The sequence below is a fragment of the Phascolarctos cinereus genome, unplaced genomic scaffold (genome assembly GCF_003287225.1).
Source record: "Phascolarctos cinereus isolate Bilbo 61053 unplaced genomic scaffold, phaCin_HiC Scaffold_4;HRSCAF=312, whole genome shotgun sequence".
Taxonomy (NCBI): domain Eukaryota; kingdom Metazoa; phylum Chordata; class Mammalia; order Diprotodontia; family Phascolarctidae; genus Phascolarctos; species Phascolarctos cinereus.
The window spans coordinates 726,560,679-726,568,839 of record NW_027555847.1 but is presented as its reverse complement, the minus strand read 5'-3'; the positions used below and the strand labels follow the sequence as shown (position 1 = coordinate 726,568,839).

The following is an 8,161-nucleotide window of genomic DNA, read 5'->3' as shown; positions in this document are numbered from 1 at the left end:
AGGAAGAGGGAGACTTTTCCAGGGCTGGGGGACATCTCGCATAAGGAACAAGAAGGCCAGGGTGGCTGGACCTGAAGGAAGCTAGAGAAGCTAGGGGGCAGAGATAAGGAGGGAGAACACTGCGGGCTTGGAGGACAGCCAGAGAAAGTGACTGACAGAAGAGGGTGAGGGAGGGCATTCAGAGCAAGGGAAACAGTGTTAAGTGAAGGCGCTGAGGCCTGACGTCAGGCCTCCGGGAATGACAAGGAAGAACAGTCTGGCCTGACTGAGGTGTAGAGTGGGTGAAGGAGAGTAAAGTGAGAAATCAGTCAATTAAAACGAGCATCGACTGGGCACTCACGAGGGGCCAGGCATTGTGATAACAAGCAATGGAGCCACGCACAACAAAGACAAACACACGGGGGCAGCTAGAGGGCGAAGTGGATAGAGCGCCCCCTGGAGTCAAGACCTGAGTTCAAATGCGGCCTCGGACACTTGACACTTAGCAGCTGTGTGACCCTGGGCATGTCACTTCACCCCATCGCCTGGAAAAAGCAAACAAAGAAGCAGTCACTGCCCAGAAGAAACTTACATCGTGATGGGGGCGGAGAGGAAACCTGTCTGTTTCCAAGAGGGCAGATGACGTCACCGGTGATGTCTGGACTCTCGCACGAATTGGATTTGAGGGAGAAAGCCTGGGATGGCCCAGGGCGCAGGGGCCGACCTCGGGGCCAAGGTGAGGAGGCTGAGTGCCAGACAGAGGGCAAAGGGGCATGCGCAGCCCGCCCCGGACGGCCGGACACCCTCGAGATTTACATCAATGTCAGCCTCTCTACTCGTCTTCTACTAGAACTGAAAAGTTGGGTCACGCAGCTACGCGGCAGGATTTGAACTCGGGGCTCTCCGCCTCCAAAAGTCGTGAGGTCCGCTGCACTCCAGCCTGAGCTACTTTGGGGAGATGGCTTCAGCTCGCTCCGTGGCATCGGGGAGTGGGCGCTTTGGCCCTCCCCTCTCTACAGAGGTGACGCGGGGAGACCTTGGACAAGTCACCTCCACCTCTGGGACTCAGTTTCCTTTCCTGTAACATGAAGGGCTTGGACTAGGCGCCTTCTCCTTCTAGACGTGGGATCCTATGGCTGACGGTCTAAAGCTCCCGACCGAGCTCGGAAGAAACGGGGAGGGGGCGTCCCCCCACCCCCGCGCCACCTGAGCTAGGAGGGGGCTGTGCTCCCCCGCCCCGCCGCCGGTGAGGGGAGGGGCCACGCGCTCCCGCGGCTTGGCTGGGCGAGCCGAGCGCCAGGGGGCGTGGCCTGGCGGAGGCGCGCGCTCCCGCGCGCGCTCCCGCGCTCGAATCCCGCTCTCGCGGTGCTTGGCTCGGGAGCTCTCTGTAGCCGTCTCTGGAGGAGCTCGCTCGTCCGGGCCTGAGGCGCCGCCGCTCGCTTGGTGAGTCCTGGGAGCGGGGCCGGACTGGCGCGGTGGGGGGCGCCGCTGTTACCGCTGCCGTGGGGCCCTGGCCGCGCAGGGGAGCGGAGCGGGGCCGGGCCCGGGCCCGGGTCTGGCGCTGGAGCGGCGGCCGGCCCGGCTCCCTCCTCCTCCCCCACCGGCCCCAGTGCGCTTGCGCGGCGTCCCTGGAGGGGGGAGCGGGGGGAGATGGGGCCTCCTTCCCCTCCCCCTCTTCTTCTCTCTTTTCTCTTTCCTGTCCTGCGCCCAAGCCTGGCCTGGGCTCCTCTGTGATCCTGCACTTCGCTATGAACTTTAACCTGGACCCCCCCATAAGAGCCCCGCCCCCAAGTTGGATTTTGTCGGTGGAGCCCGGAACCCCGCCCCTCGCCCAACACTCGGGCCGCCTCCCCCTTGTATTTCACCGGATAAAACTCAGCCGAGGAGCAGCACGGTGACAGGCTGGCCTGCGGGGCTGGGCCCCCCGGACACCCCCTGGGTCCTGCTTCTGTTTGGTGCATGCCCCTCCCCCCATTTTCCATAGTAGTGTAAACAAACAGTTATTGGTCAGCACTCCCCTCCCCCTCTGGTAGAGGAGACCCTTGGCAACAGTGAAGAGAGTTCTGACTCTTGTTCGTGGCCCAAGCCTGAAACTGCCCTGGGGACCCGTCTGGGTCAGTTTCCTCATCTGTAAAATGGGGATAACAATGTTACACTATCGAACGCCATAAACCTTATAGTGACAAATACACACCAATTACTGTCTAAGATAAGGGCCTTTTTAATCCTCTTAAGCCAGTCCTGGAATATGAATTCATAGGTACCTACAATTTAGAACCTCCAGGGACTGTGAACCATTTTGGATTAGTGGGTAGAGCTCTGTCTTTGGAGTTGGGAAGACCTGAGACATTTATTAGCTGGGCAAGTCACTTAATCTTTGTCTGCCTCAGTTTCCTCATCCAAAAATAGGGATAATAATAGCACCTGCCTTCAGAGGTTGTCCTGAGGATCAGAGATCATGTTTTTAAAGTAGTTTGCAAACCTTAGAGTGCTGGCTCCTTGTGTGGGAAAGGGGACTCTTATTCGGGTACAGGTTGAATTAGGTCCTAGCATCACAGCTTTCTAACTGGAAGTGACGCGGAGGAGGGGCACCTACTTCATCTCAGTTCTGAAGAGCAAACCTTGGCGGGCTGTGTGAATTGTGAGCTCTCTGACTTTCACATTCCTCATTTTCATTCAGCGGACTCCAAGGGTCCTTTCCAGCTTTGAATCTGTGACCTTGTGACCCTGTGCCAAACTCTTCATCTTACTGATGGGGGGAGGTTGAGGCCCAGAGAAGGGCAGTGCCTTAACTTGCCCAAACGTCTCTAGGGAGAGAGTGAGTAACCTGCCTTAGGACCTAAACTTATTTCCTTTTCATTCTAATTCTAGCACTTCTTCTACCTGAAGGTCAAGTGTTCAAGTCACCATACTAGCTAATTACTGTAAGGGATAACTAGTCTAGTTGGAGAAATTCACCTCAGCTAAGTAAACATCATGCTGTACCTGTTATATACAGAATACAGTTGAGAGGGAGATCCAAAATTTAGGTAAGGTGTTAGCCCTACTCTCCTGTAGATAATCTTGTAATCTGGGGATAAAACACAGTTATCTAAAATACATACATAGCATAAATAACATTAGAGAATGAGAAAACATGATTCTGTGAGGTTAGAGGGCGAAGTTATCACCCAGGATAGCTTCATGGAGGAGGTGCTCTTTGAATTGGGTTTTGGGGTTTTAAAGGCTGGGTAGGAATTCATCAGGATGATGTTCTGGTCCTAGGGGACAAAATACCAAGCTTTAGAAAAACAGTGTTTGGGGGATAGAGAGTAGTTGTCAGTTTGGGCTGGAGCAGAGTGAAAAGTCATAACCCAGATAAGGCTGAAAAGGTATTATTATGTAATTTTGGAGAGTCTTTACCAGAATAGTGCTTTCAGGTTTACCTAGTGCTCTGTGTACAGAGCATTGTGAGAATTGAGGTGATGGGATGTTGTTGTTGCTGAGTGATGGGTTTGCCAAGGGAGGAATGTCAGAAGAGCAGAGAGCCACCTACAAGAGAGCTTGGTGGCACTCAATGGAGAAGGGTGGAAAAGATGGTATAAAGGGAGTAAAGAGGTAGGGAGCGAACTTCATGACTTTGAGCCCAGGGAAAGCAGGTATATGGAAAGAGGGGATGGTCACCATCCTTGTCTAACACTGCAAGAGGTCAGGGACTTTTTAGAAGATATATTTGGTGATGAGGTAATTTCAGTAAAATGGAAGACACCAAAGGTGTATTTAAGTAGGTTGCTAGAGATTGAGGAGAGAGGGGATGGTAATTAAGTGGGGTGATACTGAGTATGTACAGATTTTTCAGCACATTTATCTGTGAAAGGGAATGAAAAACCCTTTTTCAGGATTAAAATCTGAATGTCTCTGTAGACAAATAAACAGAAACCAGTGGAAAGAGAGAGACTGAAGATGCATGAGAAGGAGAGCATGATTCTTGTATCAGACCAAGTAGGGCAAAGATAGAAGAATTAGTTTAAGGAGTAGAGACCTTTCTCAGAGGAGGTAGAGAGGAGAGAATGGTGGTGATGATCAGAAATTTTGAGGCATAGAATGTGGGAATTGAAGGATCTCATGCTGGATTATCTCAGTCTTCTGTGAAAGTAGGCTGAATTCTGTGGGGGTAGACCACAAACAGAACTGCCTCTGAGGCTAGGTGGAATCCACCCACAGTTGTTCTACTACTACTACTACTACTACTACTACTACTACTACTACCACTGCTACTACTAGCACTACCACTACCACTACCACCACTACTGGCAGCTAGGTGTCGAAGTAGATAGAGCATTGAGCCTGGAGCCTGGAAGACCTAATTTTTAAGAAATTATTTTCTTCAGTGAGCTTTTAGACCTCCTTTTACATTTGGCCAGTTCTGCTTTTTAAGGCATTATTCTCCTCATTGGCTCTTTGGACTTCTTTTCTATTTGGCCTAGTCTGTTTTTTAAGGTATTTTTTTTTCAGTATTTATTGTGCCTCCTTTAGGAAATAGTTGACTCTTCTTTTCTCGCATCATTTCCATTTCTCTTCTCTTTCCTCCACCTCTCCTACTTGATGTTTAAAATCCTTTTTCGCTCTTCCATGGCCTGAAACCAATTTTTTTTTTGAGGCTTTGGATGTAGCAGTTTTTATTATCTGTTTTTGTCGTCCTCCGAATTTGTGTTTTGATCTTTCCTGTTACCATAGTAACTTTCTATACTTAGGATTTTCTTCTGCTGTTTGCTCATTTTTCCAGCCTGTTTCTTGACTTTTAACTCTATGCTGAAGTGAGGCTCTGCTTCCAGAATGGAGGGGCCAAACTTCAGGGGTTTTGTGCAGGTGTTTTCAGAGATAATTCTGAGAACCTGTAAGCATTTGTTTCTTCCAAGGTGGTATGATCTGAGGAGAGGTGTGTTTACTCTTTTCCTGGCCTGTGTTCTGTCTGTGAGTGACCACAAGCACTCTTTTCCACCCTGGAACTGTTACCAGGGTCCCAGTTCCCCTGTGATAGCAAGCTGTGGTATTTCAGTGCTCTTCCTGGCTCTGGGACTGAGACCCAGGACTGTGACCCAGATGCAGATATGAGCAGTGCAACAGAGTCCTGCCCCATGCCAGCAGAGGGGTCCCTGTTATCTCTTTTGCTATCTGTGGGCTGAGAGGTCTGGAAACTGCTACTGTCATCACTGATTCAGTCACCCCCAAGGCCTGTTGCTGGTTTGGTGGGGTATGGCCTGAACTAGACTATGCTCCTCTCTCACCCAGGTGCAACAGACCTTTCCTGCTGACCTTCTAAGTTGTCTTGGGCTGGAAAATTGCTTTACTCTGTCGTTTTGTGGGTTCTGCTGCTCCAGAATTTGTTTTGAGGCAAAGTTTAAAACTTTTGCTGTAGGGGGGCTCGTGTGCAGTGTCAGTAAGAGTAGAAGGATTATGGAACTGAAGTGGGGATTCAGCTGAGACTTAGGCACTGTAAATTTGGAGTGCTTTAAGTCATGTCACAGAATTATAGAGAAGGAATGCCCACTCTGACAACCAACAGGTGTTTGTCCAGCCTCTGCTTGAGGACTTCCAAAGAGGGTCAGCATTGGGGGGGGGGTTGTGGCTTTCTCCAGTGGTGCTTAGCCCTTGGGGAGGAGGAGAAATACATGCTTGAATTTCCCAGGCTTGGTGATTAGCAGATTTAGAGCTGCGGAAAGCCAAGTCAAACTGCTGTTTATTAAGCGCTTACTATGTGTCAGACACCCTACTAAGTGATGGAGGTACCAAGAAAGGTGAAAATAATCCCTTTCTTCAAGGAGCTCACGGTCTGATGAGGGAGTCAGTTTGCAAATGACTACCTTCAAACAAGATCGACACAGGATAAAGTGGTGATATTCTCAGAGGAAAGGCACTAACTAGCATTAAAGTGAATCAAGTGGCTTCTCGAAGAAGGCTGAGACCTGAAGGTAACCAAGAGGCAGCCTAAGTCCCTACCGTGTGCTCAATATTAGAGATTCAGCCAGGGAAGACACCAGCATTAAGTGGGTTGGGAAAGCTGCTTTCAGAGTTTTAATGAGAGGAAATGAAAAGGGCCAAGTGGAAAGGTGAGAGGTAGAACTTCTTTCTTTGAGGCTTAAACAACTTCCCTAATGTCTAGGCTAAAACTCAGCCTTCTGTAGGAAGCCTTCTCTGTTAACTGTGTCCAGTTTATTCTGCATCCTTTGTTTTTATGTAATTGTTTGCATGTTGTCTCCCATCTTAAGATTAAGCTCCTTGAGAACAGATTTAACTTCCTTTGTGTCCCCGAAACTTAGCATAACATCCAATACATTGCTTAATAAATGTTTATTGACTGACTGTGGAAGAGAAAGAGAAGTAGAAAGGTGGGGAGATGAAGGACCTTCCCACATGACCTTAATAGGGAAAATGTGGGCTCCACTATTCATGGCATGACTGATGGAAGCGGAGGGGCTCTAGTTGGTTTAGTCAGAAAAGCCGAATACAGGGCCTGTTCCTGTCACTTGGTGCTGGGTAGGTCTTTTTAATTCCTCTGTCTCAGGCAACACTCTGAAACTATTTTTGTCCTTGGGTGGAGCTCTAGGTTGGTGAGGGGAGTATCCACAGTGGAAGTGAAATCGTTGACTCTTGGGGTAATGCTGCTTCTTTATGTGATGGTGGTGGTGAGCATGGAGATGACAGAACAGCATTTAGAAAGGCTTGATTTGTACTGCATTTCATACTCAGGAAAGCCAGACCTGACTTTATCTTGGAATAATTGAGACATACAAAGAAATCTAGACTAGATTATTCAACTAATTCCAATGTACCTCAATTTGGCTTGTCTTTTTGCTCATTAACTTTCACTATCTGTGCCCCTCTCCCAAATTTCCTTCCCAGTGCTGTGAAAAGTAGGTATTCCTTTGGTGCCTGTTTTTTCAAGAGGACAAGGGGAGATGAGTTTGTTAAAAATTCTGTGCTATCTTATTAAGGTGTGGAGGCAGCCTTGGTGTTTTTGTTTGTTTGTTTTTTAAGGTGGTAGTAGTGGAATTTGGCAGGTCACGTCAGGCTGGAAAGTTTTCTTGTTCTTTTCCTACTAAGGTTACCTTGAAGTGCATAGAGTGCTAGGCCTAGAGTCATGAAGTCTCTAGAGGTCCAGAAGTGAGAGAGTCATGAAGTCTCTAGAGGTCCAGAAGTGACAGCTGACACTTACTAGCTGTGTGACCTGAGTCTGCCTCAGTTTCCTCAGCTGTAAAATGGAGATTATAACAGAGCTTAACAGGGTTGTTATGAAGATCAAATGAGATAATATTTATAAAATTCTTAACACAGTGCCTTAACACAGGCACTAAATACATGCTTGTTTCCTTCTGTTTACTTTACTTTCTCTTTCAAGTATTTATGTTATGAACCTGATTTTCTTCAGTTAGAATGAATGTAAACTCCTTGAGTAAGTGCTTAAAAGAATTTTTTTGGTTATTAATAAACTCCAGTGGTTTCCTGTTGCTTGCAGATTCAAATATAAAATGCTCTGTTTGGCATTCAAAGCCCCCTATAAACTTGCTCCCTCCTACCTTTCTAGTCGTCTTATACCTTGCTGTCCACCATGTACTTTTCAGTCTGGTAGCACTGGCTTTCTGGCTGTTATGTGAACAAGAGAGCCCATGTCTGGGCTGTGGCCATTGTTTTCTGGCTGGCCCCTATGCTTGGAACGCTCTCTTTTCTCTCTGCTCTGACTGTTGACCTGGCTTCTTTAAGGCCCAGTTGGCTCAGTGGGTAGAGCACTGGGTCGGGAGTCAGGAAGACTTACCTTCTTGAGTTCAAATCTGATCTCAGACACTAGCTATGTGACCCTGGGCAAGTCACTTAACCCTGTTTGCTTCAGTTTCCTCTCCTGTAAAATGAGCTGGAGAAAGAAATGGCAAACCCCTTCGGTGTCTTTGCCAAGAAAACACCAAATGGGCCTTCCCCAACTCCTCTTCATTCTGGTGCCTTCCCTCTGTCAGTTATTTCCTGTTCATCATGTATATAGCTTGTTTCTTATGTATTTGTTTTGCATGTTGTCTCAGTCTTTAGATGGTAAGCTCCTTGAGCACAGGGGCTGTCTTTTTCCTCTTTTTGCATCCCCAGCTCTTAGTGCAGTGCCTGGAGCTTCATAAATGGTTATTGCTTGCATGATCTTTGAAGAGGGGCCTCGCTG

The 8,161-nt window shown here is 48.2% G+C and overlaps 1 protein-coding gene across 1 annotated transcript in view; it reads left to right on the top strand.

The window, feature by feature from the left end:
• The first annotated feature begins 221 nt into the window (after nucleotides 1-221).
• LOC110202527 (uncharacterized) overlaps nucleotides 222-8,161 on the top strand; it is a 28,005-nt gene continuing 20,065 nt past the window's right edge. The window contains exon 1 of the mRNA XM_020978730.2: nucleotides 222-1,422. The gene's annotated coding sequence lies outside the window, so the exon portion shown is untranslated. The remainder of the gene's footprint in view (nucleotides 1,423-8,161) is intronic.